This window comes from Sorex araneus, chromosome 4, assembly GCF_027595985.1.
Source record: "Sorex araneus isolate mSorAra2 chromosome 4, mSorAra2.pri, whole genome shotgun sequence".
Classification (NCBI taxonomy): Eukaryota; Metazoa; Chordata; class Mammalia; order Eulipotyphla; family Soricidae; genus Sorex; species Sorex araneus.
This window is the reverse complement of record NC_073305.1, coordinates 58,967,876-58,995,611: the sequence shown is the minus strand read 5'-3', so window position 1 is coordinate 58,995,611 and position 27,736 is coordinate 58,967,876. Positions and strand designations below refer to the sequence as shown.

General features: G+C 39.4%; 1 protein-coding gene and 1 pseudogene across 9 annotated transcripts in view; both read left to right on the top strand.

Moving 5' to 3' along the window:
* Positions 1 to 27,736, top strand: part of CADPS (calcium dependent secretion activator) — a 527,814-nt gene that overhangs the window by 267,858 nt on the left and 232,220 nt on the right. The gene's annotated exons all lie outside the window — the stretch shown is intronic.
* LOC129404489 (small nucleolar RNA U3) lies at positions 6,356 to 6,467 on the top strand (annotated as a pseudogene).

Below are 27,736 nucleotides of genomic sequence, written 5' to 3'. Positions count from 1 at the left end.
TGCTCAGGTTCGTATCCAGGAGACATTTATGCAATCCTAAATGGAAACTTGAATACCACTTCTCTTGGTTTTCCTTTCTGAGAAAAACATTTAACTTCATTCATACTTCATTAAGTGAGAAATGGTAAAAACCAATGCTGACTGAAGAATTCAATTTTACTATGCTCTCAGAAGATATGTTTATTGGGAGGAAGGAAAATTATCATTAGTTTGCATATCTGTCCTGTTTCCCATACCAGAAACCTTGGTACAGGAGCCACACAAATTATTTTGAAAACTCAATTGTGTTTGCTTGTTAGCTGCAGGGTTTGTACTTATAAGCTGTATGCTAACTAGCTGAACAACAAATTATAGAGTAAAGGATAAAAGGAATTGTTGGGAGGGAGATGACTAGTGAATAAGCTTTGGAGAAGATAATGATCCCATCAGAAATTTGTCTTCCTGTTTCATATGTCACCAATCTTTGCAATTCTACTAAGATCTAACAAGCTGTATCCAAAATGCCTTCAACCTCCATCATTCTAAAATTTTATATCCAGCTGACTCAGAGATCAGAATTGCAAAACTTGGGCAATTTTTTCAAGAATGCAAGTAGCTTTGAGTTGCTGGAATCAATAGTTCCAGAAAAGATGATCTAATAGTGACTAGAGTTTTGGGGTTAGACAGTAGGGCTCTCTCTAATTGTAAAACATTTATGAAAGTTCTCTTTTAATGAGCAACCCAATACTGAGTAGTCATGAAATAAAAAAATTTTCTATTTGCCTTTAGAGAACTGTCTGAATGACACTCTCTTTCTGGTTCAGTTCATTAAATACCTTGCCTGAGTTTATCTTACATTTGCATTTAATGCTGGAGCAATCTAAGAACTGAACTGATAGATCATTACTTCTCATTGGAAATTCATTCAATACATTACACGCAAACTTGAAAACTCACTAGATTTTAGATAGAAGAGATAGAGCAGGGGTTACTGTGTATCTCCAGTTCAATCTCTGGCACCACACAGTTCCCTGCGAATCACTAGGTACAGCTCTGAATACCCCAAATAATTACCAGGTATGGCCTCCAAAACACCTCAGCACTATTTGGGAGTTTCCCATGTTTCCAATAAAGACCATTATACTTGTTGTGTAATGAGGTAAAAGAATTTCACATGATTACTTGTAATAATGGGATACAACCCATAAATGCTCATTAATAAGGAAATGAAAGAAAATTGGTTTAGTAGATAATGCATAAAAGCAATGTAGTATTTTGGACAAGAGCATAAAATCGGGAGCCAAAGTGCTAGGTAATCTCTGTTGTGTGAACTTGTGTAGGTTAACTAGCTCTTTGTGGTTAGTTCCATTTCACATTTATGGCTAAAAATCAAGCTTAAGTAAATTAAAAATAATTACATTAGTTTACATACGTAAAACACTTAAAGCAGTACTGTCTCATAGTAACTGAGTTAGCTATAATTATGGTACCTTTATTCTTGTTTAAGGAAAAGAAGGGGTGATGGGGGAAAAAGTGTACCTCAGATATAAAACTAACATTGATTCATAATTTTTTTATGGGTTAAGTGCTGCTCTAAGTAGTTCAGTCTCTCATAACAACTTAAGGATCTACCAAAACCTATGAGACAAGTACTACAGCTGTGATTCAGGGGCCAAATGATCTGATCAAATTAACAGGTAATAAAGAGCTAAGCCAAGATGCAAAATCACAGCCTATATTTCTCAAATATCTTGCTACCTTAAATTTTTTAAAGTAATCACTTTCACTAAAAAAAATAGTCCATATTTTGACTAGCACTACTCTCTGTCTAAGAGGATACATTTTCTTTTGGAGTTAGCTATTTTGTGGGTTAAATCGCTGCCCCTATTTAAATGATGATTAATGTGCTGCCAAATTTTAGCAGTAGCACAGGTGTTCTGTCTTAATGCAGCCATTCAGCTCAGCAGGTGTAATCTGACCCAAATGCAGCATCAATGTTAAGTGCTATATATGTGGACCAGAGGTGACCCCTAATCTCAAGGTATGTGCAAACAATTCCAGGAAGGTTCCTCACAGTTCTGACCACTATCTTTCCTCCATGGAAATAATTATCAATACCAATTTCTCCTATCACTTATTAAGGTCAACTAGAAACCAGGCTATGAGCCAGTTGGTGCCATAAGAAGGAGCCAGACAGTCTTGGATTTAAATCCTAGATCCAAGGTCACATGGACAAGTGCATTCTCCTCAGTGGGCTTTGATTTCCTCATATTTGAAATGGACTCAATAGTACAATATGCCTTATGGAGTAAATATTTTAAAATAATGCTCCATGTGAATGCCTGAGTTTAATAAACATATTGTAAAACCTTGAGAAAAGAATTAATGTCAAGAAATAGAATTGTTAGGTGATATGGAAATTTAATTCTTATTTTTCTGAGATGCCTCCATGCTGTATTCCATAGAAGATGAAGCAACTAACATTCCCACCAGTAGTGGCTGAGGGTTCCATTATCCTTAATCCCTGCCAGCATTGGTTTTTTGCTAATATTTTCAATGCATGCCGATCTCATTGGTGTGAGGTGAGAACTCACTGTTTTTAGTTGGATTTCCCTCATGATAAGTACTTCTGATGAGGAAGTGCATTTTTTTTGTATACCGATTTGCCATTTGCCTTCTTTGAAAAAGTTCTCAGCTTTACTCTGCAACTTTTAAATGGGATTTTTGTTAAGTCTTGACAGTGCTTCATATGTTTTAGATATCAGTCCTTTGCCAAATATTCTTTCCAAGTTTATAACAGGTCGTTTTAGTCTAGTCCTAGCTTCTTTTGCAGTGCAGAGGTCTCAGTCTGATGCAATCCTATATGTTTATTTTTTTGACTCAGTTTGTTTTGCGTTAAGTCATTAAAGATGGCTCTAGCATCATTATCACAAGTTCTACTGTGTTTTCCTAAGTGTAATTTATCCAGTTTAGGTCTAACATTAAGGTCATTAGTTCACTTTTAGTTAACTTTTGTATATAGTGTAAGACAAGGATACAAGTTCATTTTCTTAACATGTGGCAAGCCAGTTTTCCCATCACAATTTGTTGAAGAAGCTTTCCTGCTTCACTTCATACACCATTTTTTAAGGATTGGTTGTTCATATGTATTTCAATCCACCCAGAAATTTTACTTCTTGGCATTTACTCCAAGGACCTAAAAACATTTTCAAGAAGTCACTTGCATTACTATTATTGTTGCCCTACTTTTCAGAAGCTGTTCAGTAGTCATTATATGGAAATAACTCAAGTGCCCTGAGAGTCAGCCTATAGAACTGTGTTTACCAAGAATGGGGACAAAAGGGAGGATGACAGGAGACCTTTAGACATCAATTGATGGAGAGATAAACACTGACAATGGGTGTGATGTTGAAACATTATACACCTGAAACTTTATTTTAACAGTACTACAAATCATGGTGCCTATTTTTTAAGCAAATTATCTACTGTTATCTGACTGAATTTAATATTGTATTGTTAGAAAAAGATTCCCTCCTTCATTACACAAAAGATAAAAGAGACTTTGAGGAGTTAAAAATCTTGGCTTAACATCTTAAAAAAAAAAAAAAAACACAAGGCTACCTAAATCCAAACAGATAAAAAGCAAATAGCTAACTGTGACAAACGAGAAAGGAAATTGTCATTAAAATACTTTCCAGGGGCTGGAGCAATAGCACAGCAGGTAGCGCGTTTGCCTTGCACAAGGCCAACCCAGGTTTGATTCCCAGCATCCCATATGGTCCTCTGAGCACTGCCAGGAGTAATTCCTGAGTGTAAAGCCAGGACTAACCCCTGTGCATCACTGGGTGTCACCCAAAAGCAACTGTCACTGTCACTGTCATCCCGTTGCTCATCAATTTGTTCGATCGGACACCAGTAGCGACTCTCATTGTAAGACTTATTGTTACTGTTTTTGGCATATCCAATACGCCATGGGTAGCTTGCCAGGCTCTGCCCTGCGGGCGCGATACTCTCGGTAGCTTGCTGGGCTCTTTTAGAGGGATGGAAGACAAAAAGAAAAAAAAAAGCAAAAATAAAATAAAATACTTTCCAGAATTGGAGTGAGTTTGATCCCAGCAATCCACATGGCCTCTGAGCACCACCAGGAGTAATTCCTGAGTGCAGAGCCAGGATAACCCCTGAGCATTGTCGGGTGTGGCCCCCCAAAACAACAATAACAACAACAAAAAACCAAACAGCACCTAAAATCAACCTGACCCCCTACCTTCTTCATCTCTGCGAACACCTTATTTCAGCTTTTTTCTGTTAGAGAGTCTTTGGTTCAAGAGAGATTCAAGTGCTCGGTTTATGCTTTCTATGTGCTCATAAATACTTTTTTATGGAATGCATAAGAATACACATACACACACACAAGCTGCTGTGAGAGAGGGCTCTCCTTTTCTTCAAGAATGTGCTGCATGTGAGATACTGTGGCAAGATAGATATTCTCATCATGATGCCAGTCACTGGACTGTTTGGAAAATCCTGGACTCTCCCGTGTAAACTCTAGAGTCCTTTAGTTCCAGGGGCTCCTTGATAAGACATAGAAATTCTTAGTGCCTTCCATAGCTTCTGGGATAAAGAGGAAAAGCTATTTCAAGTAGCTTCTAATAGCTGGTATCTGAAAATCATAGAAACATGCATGATTATATGGAAAATATATCCATAATTGCAGAAGCTTTGGAGTGACATGATTCCTAGTTCAGATCCTAATTATTCCACAAACACTGTCACACAAGGTGAGACTCTAAATAATTTTTTTCATCAATAAAATGAACTAATGTTCATATTACTGATTTATTGATGAGCATTCAACTTTAATAAAATATTTAAACACTTGGTATAAGCATAAGAGATGTTATTACTTTTTAATGATTATCTTTGCCATCATTAGAGTCAAGGTAAAAATGAAAAGAGAAAACAGAACTTTAGATGCAGGTGGTGTGAACTAAAGTAGCATAAGATAGCTTTATCTCTTAAATAGGTGACCATCTTTGTGTTTTTCCTAGAATGCATTTATTTATATGTAAATTCCTTATTTTGCTTATACTTGGAAAAATCTATATATCAGGCTAGGTTTTTTCCAATGCTTACCTATAGTAGGTGATAGAAAAAGCTCGATTAACTCAGAGCTTAATGGCATGTGGTGAAAGACTTTAGGACAAGCTGAGAAAGGGGCTCCATGTGATGGGTTTGAAAGTTTCTTGAATACTAGTAAGAATAATGATAATTGCAGTAGCAATTTCCCAAATGAGTACTCAGAATCAAAAGAACACACTATGGCTTCAAAAATACCCCTAAGAACAGGAAAAAGAAAAATAAAATGAATCCATTGTGTGAGCTTTTCATAGCACCAAGCCACTGTCACTTTTAAAAAGTGACCAAAAATGTGTGCAAGCAAACTGCATGCACACACACACACACACACACACACACACACACACACACACACACCCCACAGTGAATTGCTAGGTGTATCACAAATTGAATCGGGTGTATATTTGGGAGAATATCTTGACATTTAGCAAAAGTTGGGGGCATCTTGACATTTAAACAAATAGAGCATCATGCAACTAATTAAGGCAGCAGGGGGATGGAGCAATAGCACAGCAAGTAGGGCGTTTGCCTTTCATGAGACCGACCCATGTTTGAATCCCAGCATCCCATATGGCTTCCCGAGCACCACCAGGAGTAATTCCTGAGTACATGAGCCAGGAGTAACCCCTGTGCATCGCCAGGTATGTCCCCAAAGCCAAAAATCAAACAAACAAAAAACAAAACAAAGCAAAAATTAAGGCAGCATTTTGTTGTTTGGAGGGTTTTTTTAAAAAAAATTATTAAAGAGAAGGAATAGAAAAAGACCTCTTGTCCACAATTACTTTTATATATCAAGTAATACAATAGAATTGTACTGTTGTTTCTTGTGCCCAGGTAATGGGCTTTGTGGAAATAACGAATTTAAGAAGATTGTGGGAGGCCTGAAGTAGCCCTAAGGCAGGAAGGCCACATCTCTTTTAGATGCAAATCCTAAATTCTTTGGAGATGGCAAGCCAAAGCTTCGCCCAGAGAAGGGCAAACCCTCTTAGAAAAGAAGGGAGCAGAGAATCTCAAGGTCATGATAAGAATATAAAAGGGCCATCCAAATTATGGGGAGATGATGACAACACCCAGATTAACTTTTATTATGCAGAGAACTCTGGGCAAAGACAATTTGGAGAAACTTTATATAACCTATTATGCAATAACTCCAGGCAAAGACAGTTGGGAGAAATTGTATACAACCTACTAGGAAGTGAACTCCAGGCAAAGACAATTGGAGAAATTGTACATAAGCAAATACTATATACTTCCAGGGATCATTCCTATGGTTGCTAGAGAAATTTTTCTGATTATATAGAGTACCCAAAGTCATGAGGAGGAGCCAGGGTGTGAATCCTGTTCTGGGTGCTGCCTCTCTTTTTTTTTTTTTTGGCTTTTTGGGGTCACACCCTGCAATACTCAGGGGTTACTCCTCCACTCGAAAAATGCTACTGGCAGTGTTCAGGGAACCAAATGGGATACCCGGAATTGAGCCTGGGCCAGCCACATGCAAGGCAAACAACCTACCTGTTATACTATCACTCTGGTCCCTAGGTGTTTCTTTTGCAACTGCCTTTTACCATTGTTAATTGTTCTCTTTTTTTTTTTTTTAAATTTTATTGAATCACCGTGAGATAGTCACAAGCTTTCATGTTTGGTTTACAAGCACACAATGATCAAACACCCATCCCTCCACCAGTGCACATTCCCCACCACCAATATCCCGGGTATACACCTCCTTTACCACCCTCCCCCTGCCCCCATGGCAGAAAATATTCCCCATACTCTCTCTCTACTTTGGGGCATTATAGCTTGCAACACAGACACTGAGAGGTATCATGTCTGTGTGGCCCTTTATCTACTTTCCGCACACATCTCCCATCATTCTCTTATTCCTTTGGAAGAGTGAAGAGAGAGGATGCAGTCTGAGTGTTTCCAAGAACAACAAAAACAAACAAACAAGCAAAAAACCAGAAATTGTATATAACCTTCTCCCAAAAGAGCCATTCTCTACTTTTTCTTTCTCCACCTTGGAGAAGCTTATTCTCTGTCTATCTGTCTCTGTCTCTGTCTCTGTCTCTCTCTCCCTCCCCCCTCCCTCTCCTCTCTGTTCTGTCAATCATATGAATTATTTTTATTCTGTGAACAGAAGTCAGTGATTTTCTCTTGTGCCAAATGTAGAAGGACCAGAGACTTGGAAAATATCTCTTTTTCTCACTTTCCATCTCTAGAGAGTTCCCAAACAAGACACATCTCAACATGTCTCAGGCTTCTAGAAATGACAGCCTCTAGACTAGTGTTTGTTAGCCTTTTTCTGACTGTCGTCCCAGCCGTCTAGTCCTACCAGTTGCCCCCCTACTCTCAGGGCAAAGCCACCATTTATGTGGTTTTCACCTTGGTCCCCTTAGAATATCCTGGAGATATCTTCATGGTCATATGGCCCTAGGTTGAGAAAGGTTTCTCTAGAACACAGAATAGTTCAAAACACATGGTGCTCATTTGGTTATTTGTTATCAGGTCTTATCCCATGTATCAGCTACATGCCAATTCCACATACACCTGTACTCAGGGGGAAAACCCAGAGAGAAGAGCATGAAATTCTGTTCACCATTCTCTGTTCAGCCTGTCACTGCCTCCTCTTTCTTGGATGTGTGAGTTACTTCAGGCTAACTATTATGCGTGATGCTAGAGATGCAGCAATGATCCAAAGAAACAAAATTGCTGCCATCATGGCATCTGCAATCTAAGGGAAGTGAAAAAATAATGTATGAGAACATTTCAAATAATTGACTAGAGATGCTTTCAAGGCTTGGGTCTTACTATTCAAAGTCTAATATTTGCTTTAATCTTCCCTTTCGAAGAAATAATCACCAAATGTTATCTCTAACTCATTTATGCATCTCAGCACTTGTGCTTGCTCAGCAAGCTTATAGTCACAGATAACCACCATAGCCCCATCAATGTGAAAATGCCTGTGACTCACGCAACTCAATCATTCTGCATTGTTGTTAATCTTTGAATATTTATTTGAAATTATTAGGTATTCTAAATAAATTTTGGACTCAAAATTATTGTATAGGCTCTGTGTGTTGAATTCTGTTAGTTAATAGAATGAGAAAAAATAAAACCACAAATTTCAGGGCATAGCTCAGTCATCAGGTATATATATTCTTTTCATGCACAAGGTTCTTAGTTTGAAACCTAGCCATGTGGCCCTGTGAGCACTGCCAGTATTGTCCTGGAGGCCCCTGGGCAACACCAAGGTGACCCTGTTACCCCCTGACCACTCTCATCCTGGAAGCTCCACATCCTTAGGACATACATTGAATCTGCCCCTTTGGCTATCACCAGAATTGGCCCTGGGGCTCCTAAACACTGCTTGGATGCAACTTTTCCCCACCCACTCCTGCCTCCAAAAAACCCATATATATTGTAATTCCTGAGTGAGCCAGGAGTAACCCCTTTGCATTGCTGGGTGTGACCCAAAAAGCAAAAAAAAAGTTTTTCCTTTGCATAATTAATTTCAGTGTATATTCCTAAATTTTATTAGATTTTGAGACATACTTAGTTGGTAACAGTTATTGAGACTTAACTGTGTAAAATAACATTACATATTAACCTTTAACCGCTTAAAGGCAGGAACTTGTTATTCTGTTTGATAGTTGAGTAGTCACTTAATTTGCCCAGGTAAACAGTGGGACTGGGGTTCCAACTTGGCAGTCTGGCTCAGGAGCCCCTGCATTCATCATATGCTTTAGGGTAGACCTCAACCCTTAGGACTGGCTGCAGAGTGGTGGTTGAATGCCCAGTTGAGGACCTCTCTGTAGTGGTTTATGTCTGTGAACTAATGTTCTATATTTTATTTTATTTTTTAAAATTTAATTTATATAGAGTTGTTCACAATAATTCATTACATTTAATATCTGGACTGGAGTGATAGCACAGTGGGTAGGGCGTTTGCCTTGCATGCGCCAACCGGGTTTGATTCCTCCATCCCTCTCGGAGAGCCCAGCAAGCTACCGTGAGTATTTCGGTTGCATGGCAGAGCCTGGCAAGCTTCCCGTGGCATATTCGATATGCCAAAAATAGTAACAACAAGTCTCATAATGGAGACTTTACTGGTGCCCACTCGAGCAAATCAATGAACAATGAGACGACGGTGCTACTACAGTGCTATATATGTGTGTGTGCAATATATATTACATATATAACAAATATATTAACAAATAACAAATACATATATATATAAAACACTGTCACTGTATCACTGTCATCCCGTTGTTCATGGATTTGCTCAAGCAGGCACCAGTAACATCTCCATTGTGAGACTTGTTACTGTCTATATATATATATATATATATATATATGTGTGTGTGTGTGTGTGTGTGTGTGTGTGTGCGTGTGTGTGTGTATGTATATATATGTGTGTGTATATATATATATATATATTCACACATATATTTGTTACCAAAATGTGTGAATGTTGGTGCCCAACCAGAACTGTTAGGATGAGCCCATGGAGACTGACCTGCAAGCAGCAGAAACATAGGCCCCATGAAAATGACTCATGTGTCTGGACTGATTTAGAAAAGGTTAACATCTCTTCCTTTGGCTGCCTTTAAGCTCTTAGTATTACATCGAAGCAATCTCCCCTTTCTCATAGATCCCTCACCAGCTCAGCTGTGGGAGGCAGACATTCTCTCACATCCCCCATCCCTCCAGGTGCAAGGGGCTGTAGCTCATGGTGCCAGGCTGCTTGGCCTTGCGTTTCTCTCTGGAGGCTGTGACCCTTGGTCTTTCAGACATGACAGAACAATGTAGCCTTGATGTCTTGATGTCTCTCCTGTAACCCCTTTTTCCCGTTAATGCTTTCTTTGTACTGAGTGCATTAGATGTGTGTATGTAGGGTAGTAAATGAAAGAGGCTGTGGGATGCTTCCTCGCTGCTGTCCTGCCAGAGCAAGCTAGCAGCCCTCCAACCATTTTCAAAATTCTTCTCCTGGTTCTGTCTCTGCACCCCCAACGGAAAGCATATTCACACAACATGTGAATATATAATAATTGCAACTTAGAAAGATATTTTGTATGAAAAAACAAATCATGAAATAGAAAACAGATGACTATTAAATATGTCATTTTTAATGTCTTTTGTTTTTCTGGCAAGGGGGGCTGGAGCCAAGGATGTTTGGGGCCACTCTGGCCGTGCTCAAGTCATACTTTTGATTCTGTGCTTAGGGATCACTTTTGGCAGGCTCAATACACCATACGGGGTGCTGGGGACCGAACCCAGGTAGACTGCATGCAAGGCAAGCATCCTGCCCACTGTACCATCTCTCCAACCCCTGATGTACTGTTTATTAGATGACTAGTGAATTATTTATTGAATAACCTTAACATATTTATTATGTCCCTTTTGAGTCAAGAATTCTTCGTAAACTTTAAATAATGGCAAGGCTGAAAAATAAAAATTTGTTATAATTTTAATTATAATTTAATAACAGTTATAATTTTAATTCTTCCATACCTCATTTGGTCTAAATGATATTTAACATATTCAACATATTTACCTTAATCCATTTCTGTCCAGAAGGAAGGGAAGCATAACTTCCTACTTCATCAGGAGGAGGTTTGGGACCATACCAGCTGTGTTCAGGACTTAGTTCTGGGTCTGAGCTCAAGGATCATGCCTGGAAGCCTGATTCCAAAATATTTTATTTCTGCATCAACACCAAGGCAGTCTTTGGTGTGCATCAAGTTATATCTTTGGTGTGCATCATAGATGTGACATAGAGAAGCACCAGAGGGGAGTTTGCAGCTGCCTTGTCACACATGATAATAAATTATTTTTCCTCTCTGAGCACATGCCCAATATGCAGGAAGCTGCTAGTTCAATTTATGCCCTTTCCTCAGCACTGAAAGCTTTGGGGATGGTGGTCAACCAGGATCTCTGAGGCCAGGCACCATGCCACAAATCTGCAGGTAGGCTGACTATCACCGGGAACAGTCCTGGAACCCTCAAATATAACATATCGACCCTATACCAAAATAACAAAAGTTCACATACTGATTACTAGAATTATAAGTATCATATATAATAAAAATAATTTTTGAATTATTTTATTGAAGCTGTGTTGTTAGCACTTGAATTCAACAAAGTTATATTTTGGTAAACTTAAACCACCTTAAATTCTACCCTAAATATGGGTCCAGTGCCCCGTAGTTCAGCTGTGTGTGCAGGAAAGATGTGAGATGGTTTGGTGGAGATTAACCAAGTTGAAGAAAAGAAGCTGTTCCAGCAGTCAGAGAGATAGATAATATGGTAGCTAATGCACTTGCCCTTCACACGGTCCATCTGGGCTATCCCCCGAATCCCAGAAGCTCATCCCTCCTCCCCCAGCCCTCAAGCACTGCCAGGAGTGATTCCTGAAAGAGAGAGACTCAATATTCCCTGGGCATTGCTCCTGTAGCCCACTCTCTCCCTACCTCCATCCCGCCAAAAAAAGAAAAGTAACTGTTTTCATTAGGTTGATCAGCAAGTTGCCCCACAAAATGACAATTGAAGTTGAACCTAAATTAGAAGAAGCTAGTCAGGCAAAGAGAGAGATGGGCAGAGCTGAGACCAGAGTTCTCACTGGTCTTATTGCTGGTGGCAGAGAGTTACTCTGGCAAGCCTGAGGGACAGATAAAAGACTCAAGGAGCTGAGCAGGGCTAAAAGTGAGCCCATAAAGAGGGCTAAAGTGAAATCTATAGGGTCGGAAAGCCAATTGGATTTTAGCCCCAAAGTAATATAATCATACTCGTATACTTCAAAGATCCCTTGGCTGTTGCGAAAAGAATAACTACACAGTGGGTGTTGGCAGAGGAGGAGGAAAGATTCGGGGTGCATTGGAACCAAGTACCAAGTACCAAGACTTCCTTTGTATTTCCATTTTCAATTTTTCCTATGCACTTGGAAAATCTATTGTTAGTCATGGATAGCACTTAGCTCTTCTCTCATGAGTAAACAATTATTTATTTTCCCCAACCCTTGCATTGCAGTCACCACTTTGTCAATTTGTATATTTGGGTGAGTAATTTTTTAATAACTGTTATTGGATCACTGTGAGATACAGTTACAAATTTTAATGATTATGTTTCGATCATATAATGGATCATATAATGATCGAGCACCCATCCCTCCACCAGTGCACATTTTCAACCAACATTGTTCCCAGTGTCCCTCCCGCCACCACTGTCCCCTACCTCTGTGGCAGGTACTTTTCTTCTTACTCTCTCTCTCTAATTTGGGGCATTATGATTTGCAATACGGAAACTAAGAGGCCCTCGTGTTTTGGTCTTTAGTCTACTTTTAGCACATATCTCCCATCCCGATCAATCCCTCCAATCATTTACTTAGTGGTCCCTTCTCCATCCCAACTGCATTTTCCCCCAGCATGTGGGGCTGGCTTCCAAACCATGGCATGATCCTCCTGGCTTTATCTCTTCTGTCCTTAGGTGTTAACCTCATACTATGCTACTTTATATTTCACAAATGAGTGCAGTCATTCTATGTCTGTCCTCTTTCTGACTCATTTCACTTATGCATGATACTCTCCATGTACATTCACTTGTATGCAAATTTCATTATTTCATCTCTTCTAACAGCTGAATAGTATTCCATTGTGTAGACGTACCAGAGTTTCTTTAACTGGTCATCTGTTCTCGGGCACTCGGGTTTTTTCCAGATTCTTTCTGGCTATTATGAACAGTGTTGCAATAAACATACAAGTGCAGATGCCATTTCTACTGTGGGGGTTTTTGGAGTTTTTTTTTGCATCTCTGGGATATAATCCCAGGAGTGGTATTGCTGGGTCATATGGGAACTTAGTTTCTAGTTTTGGGAGGAATGTCCATATTGTTTTCCAAAAAGGCTGGACCAGTCAGCATTCCCACCAACAATGAATGAGAGTCCCTCTCACTGGTGAGTAATCTTAAACTGAAACTCACTCTTATCTCTCGCGACCTTATGACTAATGGATGCTCAGCTGAGAAGTAGGGCAGCCAGTTCCCTAGCTGGATCTGTTTTCTCTTCAAGAATTTCTCTAGTGGGACCAAACTTGTTCTTTTCCACATTAACAGAGATGTTTCTTTTACAGAATGTTACATTCTGTCATTAGGGTGACTATGACACAAAGCCAAAAAAGATAACTAAACATTCACTTCCCATTCAAGATTTCATTTCCTGCTTGCTTTAAAAGTCAAATTGCCTGTGCTTGGGGTAATTTTTAATAATGGTAGGAAAGGATTAATAGAATAGCCTTTCAGGAAGTAATCAACATGATCTCTTCTTACTGGGAGTGAGTCTTGTTCTAACAGATAACATGACAGCACTTGAAGACTTTCATGTACTTAGCACTGTAGCACTGTCGTCTCGTTGTTCATCGATTTGCTAGAGCAGGCACAAGTAATGTCTCCATCGAGAGACTTGTTACTGTTTTTGGCTTATCGAATACGTCATGGGTAGCTTGTCAGGCTCTACCAGGTGGGTGAGATACTCTCAGTAGCTTGCCAGGCTCTCTGAGAGGGGCAGAGGAATCGAACCCAGGTTGGCTGCGTGCAAGGCAAACGCCCTACCGGCTGTGCTATCGCTCAATGTTTACTTATATTTTAGTAAATCAGGCTTGACTACAAATTCACAGTGGAAATCTTGGACCCAGGCCTCTTATAATAGATGCAGCTGTAGTAAAAGTCTAAGCAGGAAGTACCTGTTTTACACAGAATCTTTAAAGTATTTTTAATGTCTATTGGTTATATAAGCCCTGGTTGGTCTAATTATTGCTTAATTTCTTTTTTTTATTTGCTTTTTGGGTCACACCTGGTGATGCACAGGGGTTTCTCCCGGATTTGCACTCAGGAATTACTCCTGACAGTGCTCGGGGGACCATATGGGATTCGGGAATCGAACCGTGTTAGCCACATGCAAGGCAAACGCCCTACCCACTGTACTATCGCTCCAGCCCCTACTGCTTAATTTCTTAAGAGATACTTGTGTTTCTGGATCCGGATCTTAATGCCTATTTCCAAAAGTTAAAAAAAAATTAAATATTAGTTATGATCACAATACCTTGAAATTGCAAGTATTTTGGAATTTTTTTGGTAATTATTATTTAATAATTACAAATAATTATTATTTGTTTTTCTTTTTTTTTTTTTTTAATTTTTTATTGTGGAAAGTTACAAAGTTACAAAGTTTTCAGGTTTAAATCTCAGTTATACAATGCTCGAATACCCAAATTATTTGTTTTTCTATATCTATGATTGTGTGCACACATATCTCCAGATAAGTGTGTACACAATAACCTGGTATGCAAAAAGTTATACTCATTTTGGCAGGGGGTGAGGAGGTGACTTTCAGTATTATTAATTCATGACTAGTTATTTTTCATGACTAGCAAACTGAGATTACTGGTCACCCTCTCTCTCATTGTGGACACATGTACTCAACCTTCATCCTACTCAAAGCACAGGAAGACAATCTGCCTGCCAGATTGTCACTTGCTTCATTTTTCTCTTTGCAACTGTTTGTCTCTTCAGTGGCCGCCATCAGGATGCCATCTTTGTCTTTGGCAGCATCAGAATTTGTTGCAGCTTTTAAGCTTGAACCTAGAATTAAGATGTGGTTCAGCTGTGCATAGACAAACAGTAAGCAAATCATTGTGCTCAAATGAAGGTCATTCCCTGGTCTCACAGAGCAATCGCAATTTGCTCCATTTGTTTGGGTACTTAAAAAGCTTCACAATTAGAATTATTATATAAACAGCAAAGTGATACTTCATATAACTAAGCAAGCAGATTACATTATGGTGTTTGTACATTGAGGTGAGAACAATTAGTGTCTTGGTTATATTCATGCAGGCTCTTGGGTGGTTAAAGCTTTAGGAGAAAACAGTCATGGATTAAAATAAACCAGGAGACAATGCGCATGAAACAAGCACAACTCGTAGGAATTTTCCAAAACATTTATAATAACTAGTAACATAATAAGTATTTTTTTAAATAGAGGTATTTTTTAGTGGGTTTCTTCTCAAAAATTTTAAGAAGGTTCAGAGCACTGTATGTGTTAAGTCATATTGTATGTGTTAAGTTTGAGTGAAATAGTCTCCTAAGCAAGTCTTGGGACTAAGGTTGCTCACACTTGCTTAATCAGAATAAACTAAGACTAGCTTCTTAATATCTAATTTTTCTAAGTTCTGGGAAAAATTATTATATAGAGAAAAGAATATGTGTTAAGTAGCACTGTATAACTTGAAAAAATAGACATAATTTAAGAAAAGCTTCTCTCTTCCCTTTGACTTTAATTTACTCTTTAAAAAGTAAACTAAGGAGTGGATGAAGCAATAGCACAGTGGGTAGGGCATTTGCCTTGCAGGTGGCTGACCTGGGTTTGATTCCCAGCATCCCATATGGTCCTCTGAGCACTGCCAGGAGTGATATCCTGAGTGCAGAGCCAGGAGTAACCCCTGTGCATCACCGGGTGTTACCCAAAAAGTAAAAAAAAAAAAATGAAAGAAAGAAAGAAAAAGTAAACTAAGGAAAAGGTTTTGCCCATATTTGAAATGAAAAATATCAGGCACTTAAAAAGTAAGATGAGAAATCACCACAATCTGGAGGACACTTAATAGAAAGGAAGCCAGTAGAGCTTAATTCTAAATCTGGGTTTTCCAAGGTGACCAAAACCTTAAGTCTTCCAAAGTTAACATCAGATATCTTGTTTAATAAGTGGGGATAAATCACACAACTCTGAACAGCAGTATTGCTTTGTTGGTGATGGTTTTTTTCAACCCAAAGTATTATCAGAAGTACATACTTTCTCTGTATGTGGCTAAGACTAATCAAGGAACAAGTAATTAAGTTTTCTTCATAGGAACCCTTATTTCAAAAAAACACAAAATCCAAAAATAGTCAATTTAACCCAAACCCAAATGCTTGGTGTGACGCTACTGTCACTTCTCCAGATCTGCAAATGTACTTTATATACGGATTTCCTTATTCACTCAACAATTATTTACATTTTAAAGAATGTAGAATTAGAAACTGCTCTCTGCACAAGGAATTCATGATAGCAACAACAAATAGAATGTCTGTCTTCGGGAAGATCTATCTAGTGAGAGGAAGCGTAAAGGAAGTATGTGATCAAATAACATCACCTAAGACACCAGTACAGGTTATGAACAAAATTAGTGTGATGTGATAGGTGATAACTGTGCAACACCTTTAGATTGACTAAAGGTGTACACCATTTTTTTCACTTACAATAAATTTTATTTGTTTCAAGAGATAAGGTTTGAAACATGCTTTATTAAGATATGTTGAAAGACAATACTGAGACTTCACATTAACATCGACAGGCAAAACAGCACCATAGTGGACACAGACCATGCTTGCTGGAGGCTGACCACAGTTCACTCATGAGGGTGGGGCTGCTCAGGCCTCCTCCTCCTCGAACTAAAGGTGTGGTACCATTAGTACACCTTTAGTACTAGGATATGGTACCAAAGTATAATATCAAATATGCAGGAAAAGATGCTTAAAGTCCCAAAATGGGAATAGCTTGTGATATTCAAGTCAAAAAGAACATTGTACTTAGAGTACATGAGCAAGGGGAAGGTAATGCGAGAGGCAGGGAGACTATGGGGAGGGCATTGAGAAACAGGAAAGAGCTTTAAGTTTAATTTTAACTACTCTAAGAATCCCAATGATACACTTAACATATCACCTGTCTCGATCATTGTAAATAATGAGTGACAAATTTTTGTTACTCTAATAAATTAGCCCCGCAAGCTGCCGAGAGTATCCCGCCTGCATGGCAGAGCCTGGCAAGCTCCCTGTGGTGTACTCACTATGCCAAAAACAGTAATAATGACTGTCTTCATTTCCCTGACCCTGAAAGAGCTCCCAATATATCATGGGGCTACACTAGCAGTCGACAGGGACTAATGGAGACGTTATTGGCACCCACTTAAGCAAATCGATGGACAACTGGATGACTGTGATACAATGATACAGTGATACTCTAAGAATCCATCAAAAAATTGCAGACCCAGAAGCTTCATAATGCCAGTGACTGTATAGGCTATGGATTAAAGGGAGACGCAGTACACTTTGCAACTCTTTATGGTTTCCCTTAAGCCCCACCAGGAGTGAGCCCTGAATTTAGAGCCAGGAGTGAGTCCTGAGCACTGCCAAGTGTGGCCCCCCCAAAATAAAAAATAATAAAATAAAATTCCAATTACTATATCATTTACAAGAATGACATAAGAAAAATCTTCTTTAAAGACATATTGCTCTAAAAACATATTTCTATTTAGTAATTTCTGTTGTTATGGAAGCAATATAGTTGATGTCTGTCTTTTAAATCCCTTGGTTTTAAATTTTCAGTTTAGTAAACAGGTCATAAAGTAGGTCTCATTTGCTTTCTAACAAATAAAACAGAACAGCTTGCCCAGAGGGCTTTAAATCATAATTTACATTTAGGTTTATTTTATAGACAGGCCATAAGTACAATTTGCAAAGCTGGATAAAACTAAGGCACTAGAAAATTAAAAAGAGAGATTTATTTCCCCCTACACATTAAGCTCAGTTGTAATTTAAAACTAACTGCTTTAATTATAGAGAATAATTGGATTAGGCAGAGGTTTGCCTAGTTTGTCAGAATCAGAATATGACAATGTGTGCTGTTCTGTTCTGTTGGAAGCAAGATAAATGTGCTCGCACACAGAAACTGGAAAGTAAAATGTAACATAAAAATGACACAGAGGAAATAAGAACTTAAAGCTATATAAAAATGAATGCTACATATACATATTAATGATGAGATTTATAGCAAAATTCTATTTCAAATGTGACTTGGAGAAAAATTAAGACTTTCATTTACTAGTACGTCATTTTTTTCAAATTGAACTTACTAAAATCCAAAGCATGTAACACTCACTATATCTTTCTGCAGTTTCAGTCATTCCCAACTTTTCTTATACCATACCTGTGCACCACCAGCACCACTGCACTGTTTTATAGTTTTCTCAAAATATACTCCCATCTTTTAGCGTAGATTTTTTTTTTTTGGCTTTTTGGGTCACACCTGGCAATGCTCAGGGGTTACTCCTGGCTTTGCACCCAGGAATCACTCCTGGCGGTGCTCAGGGGACTATATGTGATGCTGGGAATTGAACCCAGCTTGCAGGGCAAACACCCTACCCGTTGTGCTATTGCTCCAGCCCCTAACGTAGATTTTTAAGAAAATCTTGTTCTGCCAGATAGAGACTAATCATAAGAATAACTTCAATGAAAACAAACTGATGTTTGTAAATTCTAGATTGATTTTGTTCCCTGTTAAGGGAGGCTCCAAATGTTAATGCATTGTTCTTCCGTAAAAACAAGAAGATGAACATAAACTTCTGCCACATTGAGAGTCTCTTCCTCAAGGAACTAGGAGAATTGGAAGAGAATGACCATCTCCAATGGCCATTTGATGCCCTATCTTTATGCCACTTTAAATTATTCCCAAATAACCTGGAAAGATAAGACCAAAGATAAGGTGCTTGCTTTGCACTGGACAACATCAGTTTGATCTTGGATGCCACACATGGTCTCCAAGAACTGCCAGGAATGATCCCTGAGCACAGAGCCAGGAGTAAGCCCTGAAAACTACTGTGTTTGACTCCCCAACCAAAAGTTAATTAAAATTATCCTCATTAGATTTGTCACTTGAGGGTCTCAGAATTCATCTCTCTTTGCTGAATGGTTTAACTATACTTTAAATTCTCTTGTTTATGTTCACCCTCTTGGAAGTTTTTTGAAAGCATTCCATCATGTCTTTTTGCTTTGGTAAATCTTTTTATGCCAGTTTACAAAATGAAATAAATGTGAAATAATTAGTAACGTTGTTGAATATGAACAGTCAAGACAAAAGAGCTTCCTTTGTGGTTGGCTTTGTCTTCTGTACTATCCGAATAAAATATTGAATAAAAGTGTTCATTCTTAATAGGAGAACAGAATAAAAGCTTTATGAGGCACAAAATATTCTAAATAAGCCCCTAGCTTTCTCTAAAATTTACTTCAATGTATTTTAGCATTTTGCTATAGGCTTGGAAAAAAGTTGAGATGACAATTATTTTTTTTTTTTTTTTTTTGCTTTTTGGGTCACACCTGGCGATGCACAAGGGTCACTCCTGGCTCTGCACTCAGGAATTACCCCTGGCGGTGCTCAGGGGACCATATGGGATGCTGGGAATCGAACCCGGGTCGGCCGCGTGCAAGGCAAACGCCCTACCCGCTGTGCTATCACTCCAGCCCCCGAGATGACAATTATTAAAGAAGTTACCACCAGGACACAAATAAATGAAATGAATAATTTATTAATTTAATAAAGTCCAATTGGGCATCTTTAATGTGCATAGTAGTACTCGAGGCCACTCACAGAGAAACAATCATGAATACATAATAGAAAGGATTCCATTCTGAGACAAACTGTTGGCCTTTCTTGTTGGGAAAGCCTAAGATGGCTCCAGGAAAATATGGCTTTTGCAATGGTCTTAAATTGAAGCATCTACAGGTGCAGGGTGGGTGGCAAGGGCATTTCCACCAAAAGGAAGCAACACCCACCACCACTCTACTCTCGCAGAGCTGCAGAACTTGTGGGGAACACGGGTTCTAAAAAGATGTAAGAAAAGAGGAGAACAAAATTATAAATATACAGATTCACAGAGCAAACCCCCAAATGAAAGAGAGTCTTGTATTAAAGTAAGAAGAGGAGCTTAAAGAAATAAGTATATTGGAGATTAGAAAACTAGTCCAGGTGCTTGCATGCGTGCACCTGTTCTCTCCCTGGTACCACATATGATCCCCCAAGCACTGCTGGGAGTCACTCCTGATCACAGAGCCAGGAAAAGCCCCCCACCCCCCGCACAGTTGACTGTGGTCTCCAAGCCCCCCAGTAAAAAGAAAAGCACTGTCGTAGCAATGTCACACTGTCACCCCATTGTTCATCAATTTGCTCAAGCGGACACCAGTAACATCTCCATTGTGAGCCTTGTTGTTACTGTTTTTGGCATATAGAATACGCCACGGGTAGATTGCCAGGCTCTGCCGAGCAGGCAGGATACTCTTGGAGCTTGCTGGGCTCTCTGAGAGGGACAGATGAATCGAACCCGGGTTTGTCTTGTGCCAGGCAAATGTCCTACCCGCTGTACTATTGATCCCGTCCAAAAAGAAGAGAGAAATAAATATATTGTGATCAGGGGAGATAACTTGTAGGTCTGGAGTATGTGCCTGAAACCATTGTAGCTCAAGCGTGGAACTACACGCTGCCCTGCCTCACACATGCACACACGACACATACATGAAGACTCTGACTGCCCCCAGCACTGCCCTGAGAATCAGTTCTGTAAAATGCACCTAGTATCTTTGAATTCCCACTCCCTCCCCTGCCAGCTCTCTGAACACTGAAGGGAAGCTTCTCTCTCTCTCTCTCTCTCTCTCTCTCTCTCTCTCTCTCTCTCTCTCTCTCTCTCTCTCTCTCTCTCTCTCTCTCTCACACACACACACACACACACACACACACAAACACACACACACACATATACACACAGAGAATAAAATGAGGGCCACTTATAACAACACAAAAATTGCAATGGATTCCCCGTTTTGGTCCTACTTCTTCAGTAAGGGAATTCAGTGAGCTTAGCCTAGGTCAAGTACTCATCCCTGGGTCTGCCTTTGTGACCAGGAGGGCAAGACCATATACCCTAGGTATGGCACTGGTTCATACCGGTGCCTGGAGGTAAGAGCAGAGAGATTACTCAGGTAGGACTGTAGTGTAACACACAACAGTTCTCTGCATTAGATCTTATTTCCCCATTTTACAGAGAAGAAAGACGCAACAGTACCAGGTGAGCTCACTGTATGGACTTGAAAGAAATGTGAAAATAGACAAGAAAAGAAATCAAATATATTACTGGGAATTTCTAAATTGTCCATAAAGCAAAAAGCAAGTTTATCTGAAAAACTGAAAAAACATGGGGGGAGGGCGAGGAGAGGAGAAAAGAGAAATGAATGTGAAAGGGAGATTCAGAGATGGATGTTGTAACCCAAATAGTACCATCAGTCCTCTTGTTGTGGAATTCCTAGAACTACCAACACTTTCCATACCACTGGATAAAGGTGAAAGATTTTTTTATTATTATTGGTTTTAATTTTATTTATTTATTTTAAGATTTTCGGTTTCTTACCCTCAGCATTGCGCACAATAATTCTTGGTTGCAAGGACTATCCTCTACATTGTAGGTTGTAAAGCAAGGCCCCTAAACTCTAAAAAGTTGTAAGAGGTTCCTAAAAGTTATAAATGGAAAAAGAGAACAAATTTTATTGATATAAATTGAACAAAGACCAGTAGTTTCCCCACTCCCACCCATCAGACATTCCAACACTGCACACATCACTGTACATTACCAATTATCCCCTGGGGTGGGGGTCCAAATCACCCCCAAATAAGAATTATTGACTTATCTAATAATTCTTTTTATCTGTGACATCAAACCTTTTTATTTCTACGGAGTAACACAGTAGTTTTGAAGAGGTGATATAGAAATTACAGTTGGTGTGTATTGTCTGGTATCATCAATGAAAGATTGTATGGAAGGGCCTGGTTGTCTTGTGGTTAACTCAGGAAAATGATATAACAGTCAAGGATCTAATAGTCTTGACACTTTTGACAGTTACCAACGTACACCTAGCCAGCAAGGGATTGGAAATTCACTGTAAATCAACTTAAAGCTTAATTCTTCAGTCATTATCATCTTCTTAAATGTCAAATAGAAATGTATTCCAGTCTAGTCCATTTCCTGAGCGCATCCAGCGATGGAACCTGATTAAAATGATTTGATCAGAGGAAATGGAAGGCTTCAGTATTGCTTTCAGTATTAATTAAATAGTCAGGAGTTTTAGATTCTCCACAGAGTAGCCCTCTATACAGTGGACCACGTGAAATGGCTTTGCTTTGACCTCTCTTCCTGGCTCTACCAGCTCTGGATAAAAGACAGTCACATAGGGGCTGGAAGGATATTACAGCAGGTAGGGCATTTGCCTTGCATGTGGGCAGCCTGGGTCCAATCCCCAGCATCCCATATGGTCCTCCAGGCACTGCCAGGAGTGATTCCTGGGTGCAGAGCCAGGAGTAACCCCTGAGCATCTCTGGGTTTGACTCAAAAATCAAAAGAGAGAGAGAGACACACAGAGAGAAACAGAGAGAGACAGAAAGAGACAGAAACAGAGACAGAGAGTCACATAGCATAGCCGCAACCCCATGTATAGAAACCCCCTTCTAAAGAAGGGAGAGGAAATTTTCTTGAGACACACTTCCTTTCCACATTATCTTTGTGCTTCTTTTTAATAAATCAAAACCATTTTTTTACATTTAAAAGAAACTCAACTGAAACATTTTAAAATTACATCTGTTCACCTAGCTATAGTTCCTCTTTATTAGTCAATTAACTCTACTTGATTGAATTAACAAATAATTAAGAATGTAAGGGCACTAGCATGCTTCAAACATTTCCAAATCAGATGCAATATTCCTGCCACAAGTGGAAATGTATGCGGAAACGTGGGTTAAAACTGCATCTTGACTGCACTTTAGCAAAGCGCTCATAAACTCGCTTTTGTCATAATGTAGAAAACATTTGCAGCCCGGGATTGCCATCTAGTGGCTGCTTCAGTCAATGGACTCCTTTCCTCCTGGGCTTTGAGAATCTTTTCTGTCTTATCAGCAAACAGTTGCTTAAATGGACCAGTATATCCTGGCAGGGCCTGAGCGATAGCACAGGGGGGAGGGCGTTTGCCTTGCCTGAGGCTGACCAGGGTTCGATTCCTCCACCCCTCTCAGAGAGCCTGGCAAGCTACCCGTGGCGTATTCGATATGCCAAAAACAGTAACAACAAGTCTCACAATGGAGATGTTACTCCATCCCGCTTGAGCAAATCGATGAGCAATGGGATGACAGTGATACGGTGATATCCTGGCAGCCCAACTCAAATATAGGCAATAAATTCTATAAGGAAAATGAACTAGGAACCTTAAGGCTTGTACTCTCAAGGCTTGGTGTAATGTGTTTTCATATTCCTTACTTAAGGTTAACGCTATAGCTTTAAAAGTCTAGCTGAAATAAGAAGGCTACTATTATGATGTGCTAGAAAACATAACCATACTGGTTATTCATAACTGATTATTCATCTTTTGGAAGAAATTGTAATGATCTTAAAATAACAAACAAAACATTGGTACAGAAATAATGGAGTCATGGCCATTTGTGTCCTGTGATAGGTGGTATATCCAGCGCACCAAGAATTCAACTAGCAATAAAAAATTGTCATTTCATATGCAAGGTATACATAAGCCAGGTACATTTAACACCAATTTATGTCCCTTCCATAATCAGGCCCTCTGAAATGTGGGACGGGGCCTACTTAGCATACAGCCATGTGCCAGATTCTCGGGTGATACCTCCAAGTTTAAATCAACACAAGAGAATCCATAAAAGAAATTAAACACTCCATGTGGTAGAAATTACTACATTGAAAGGAGAATTAAGGGAAGGCTGGAATTATCTAGGATGGTTCATAGAAGGTGTGAGGCTAGTCTGGGGATAAGTAGGTATTGAAGAGCCATTATTTGTAAGGAAAATCAGGGGAAGGTTTTAGAAGTAAAGGAATTGGTGGGAAGTTGGGAAGATAACGTCACTACTAGGAGTGAGGAACTTTGTTGGTTTTTTTTTTTATTTGTTTGTTTTTTAGTTTTTTTTTTTAGTGAGTCACAGTGAGGGTACAGTTACAGATTCACACCTTTTTGTGCTTGTTTTTCCCTCATGCAATGTTCGAGAGCCCATCCTTCCGCCAGTGTCCATTCTCCACCACCAATGAACCCAGTATCCCTCCCACCCCCTGATCCCATCCCCCGCCCCACCCGGCCTCTGTGGCGAGGCATTCCAATTTGTAGGAGTGAGGAACTTTGGTCATTATAATTCTGCTATCGGATCAAGCAGTACCAGGCCTTAAAGACTAGTGTACTCTTGATGTCCTGTAAGCAATTCTTGCACCAACAGGTTCTTTGAGACCCCCTCATACCTGTCTTACATATTTCCATTCAAGTGACAGTTTCCTGGACATGGGTGACCCTAAGGAGATGCCTTCTGCCAGAGGCATTCAGGGGAGAGCCAGCTTCTTGGAGTGTTCTGCATCTGTGGGATCCCAGTTTCACCTCTGACAAACGGGAGCTTGGGTTTTATCACAAGTTTGTTAAAACACGACCCGAAAGTCAAGTTATCTGGTCTCCAATCTCAGCTTCACCTGTTGCTGTCTGGTGGCTTGGCATCCATTCTCTAACTTATTTGCATCTTCTCTTCTAAAACTCAGCAGTAATGATAGTAGCTGCTTTATCTGCTGCTGTGAAAATAACACACCAAGGTGTGCAAGTTCTTCAGCAAAATGACTAGCACACTGGTTACTGTTTTAGTTGCGTGAGCTTAGTCAAGCTACAGACTAAAATTCAGCATCTTCACTTATAAAAGAAAGTGAATACTTTATCTTATGACTGAGATGCTGAGTCAGTGAGATTCTGTATAAAGCTCTTAACTAAGACCACCCACACAGTAGGGCTTCATTATTTTAATGGGTGACATATTATCTCTTCCTAAGTATGATAATAATCCTGCTGGGTCTCTTTGGCTTAGTGATACTACTTACAATAGGACTTACAAAGTTCTAATAGTACAAACAGATCCCAGTCTCCCCAAGAGTAAAAATAAAAAATCAATAGCACCTAATAAATAAGTGATGAATGTCTTTTGTACATCAATAACAAATTCAATGCACCAACCACACAGAATACCCTTTCGATGATCAAACATGCCAAACAATAAATAAAGAAAATAAAAAATCCATAATCATAACCTCAAACCAAAAGATGCATGCTTAAGTAACTTTTGACCACAAATAACAGATTGATGAGCTACAACAGAGCACCACAAAGAGAGGTTATTGGGGGAAATGAATAAAACACAGCACAATGCATGCCATTAAAATACCTCATTGCACTAGGAAAAACTAACACTTAAAAAAAAAGACCAAATTTTTGTCAGATGCTTGAGAATTCCCAGTTTTCTAAACAGTCAGATACTTATGTGCCCAAAACCAATTAGAAATTTTTGCTCTCTTCAATTGACTGTCATGAGGGTCTTTGAAAGCTCAAGAAAGCTTCCTTTCTTCTAAGCCTGTCTTGGAAAGTTCCATGTTAGAAACTTTTAACGTCCAACCAGGAGCCTCTTCTACTAATTAGAAAAATCTGAAGCATGACTTTTATAAAAACAAATAACAAAAAGAAAAAAAAGAAACAGTCAACAGTCAACTGGGGATAGGGTGCTTGTCTTGCACAGATCCAACCTAGGTTTAATCCCTGCCATCCCAAATGGTCCCCCTAGCCCACCAGGAGTGATCTCTGAGCAGAGAACCAGGAGTAAGTCCCAAGTACCTTTGGGGATAACCCAAAAACAGAAACAAAATTTAAAAAATCGGACAGCGAACCATGCTATAGGGTAGAATACAAAATATGATGGTTGTAATGTTTTTAAAAATTTGGTTGCAGTGCTTTTAAAATCACAATGCTTTGAATAAATGTATTATTAGCAGTGTAAATGTATTATTAGCATTCGTGGCTGTGCAACCTCTTATAATCTAGCCCATTGATATACCTAAAGCAGCACACATGTGTTTGGTTTTAACATACTTGCTTGTATTCTCTTATATACATTCTCTGTCCCTCTCGGAGTGCCTGGCAAGCTACCGAGAGTATCCCGCCCACACAGCAGAACCTGGCAAGCTCCCTGTGGTGTATTCAACATGCCAAATACAGTAACAATAATGGGTCTCATTCCCCTGACCCTGAAAGAGCCTTGAATACAGCACTGTTTGGAAGGACGAGTAAGGAGAGGCTGCTAAAATCTCAGGGTTGGGATGAATGGAGACGTTACTGGTGCCCACTCAGCAAATTGATGAACAATGAGATGACAGTGATACAATGATACACTAATGACATTGCCATCAGCTTCTGGGAGTCCAAATTTACACCTTCATTTGTCCATCTTTAAAAAACAAATCTGATTTAAAAGCACCAAATCTCTTAGGTCTCTTAGATATATTATGCATACCTTTGTGAGGGAAACACAAGTTATATCAGAGATCTGCAAACTTTTTTGTAAAGGACAACAGAGCAAATATTTCAGCTTTGCATACCATACAATCTTTCCACAACTTGCATGCAGCAGACACAGGTTAGATCTCTGGCACCCCATATAATCCCCTGAGCCTTTCCGAACTGATCTCTCAATGTAGAGCCAGGAGTAAACCCAAGTACTGCTGGGTTTGACCCCCAAACAAAATGATGAAGGAAATATTTCATCATTTTATGTAACTGAAAGGTCTAGGGTTGCAAGGCATAACAGGCTGAATCTGGAGGCTTAATAGATATTACCAAAAATCTCTCTTTCCTCTCAGCTGTTTTCATGAGTTGTCTTCATTCTCCGGCAGCCTCCTCCCTTAAAGAGTTCAATAGGTTTCTACCCCACATATCAGCTGTGATTCCCCCAACAGAAAGTATTCCCAACAGCAACAACAGAAGACTCCTCCAACGTTTATGGCTCTTGTTGATCAACTAAGTCAGCTGTTCAGTTCAGAATCAGTTATCCAGGCTTCAGAAATGCAGAGCCTAGAATGACTACCTCTCAATTCAGAGATGGAGCCAGCTTCACCTGAACCAAATGAATCAATGTCAGGGACAGTTGGTTCTAACAGAAGAATTAAGATGTTATAACCAGAAGCAGTGGCAGAATGCAGAGCAGGCAAAGAAAACAGATGTTGGGCCAACTAGCCTGCCGTACAGTGGCTCGTTTTTCATACCAAACATAAATTTTTACCCTTTAACCAGCAGCCCAAATCAGCCACTCTCCATAATTGCCAGTGAATCTCTGTGAAAGAATTGACCCAGGGGGTGCTAAATCCTATTTCAGAACTTTTAACCGGTCTTCCCTTTTTCTATCCCTCATTGTATGATATTTTAGTCTTCTCTTCCCTTCATAAATCTCATCACAAATGCACTGATCACTCTGGGGCTTCCCGACCAGTCTCTGAGCTCCTTGGAAAGTAAGGATTGTGGTCACAATAATCCCAAGCACATTATGTGCTTGAGAAGTATTTATTGATTGAAGAAATGAACACAGAATTTAAGCAGAGTTAAAATTTTATTCTTAGAGCAAGGGGTTTTAGTAAGAATGCTTTTCACTTTCCCTCCCTACTATATTCCTTCTGCCCAGCTAGATTTTATTGATTCTTAAAGTCCATTCTAAATGCCACACACACACATACACACACACACACACACACACACACACACACACACACCATGATAGTGTCCCAAAACACAGCCTCATCAATCTCATTCATCTCTAAGCCACAGTGCTCGTTAACTCTATAATTCATTTATAGTTGATTGTGTTCTGCCTTAGGAAAGTTCTTGAACTTCATTAAACTGTTTAGTTCCTCTGTATAGTTCTTTAATT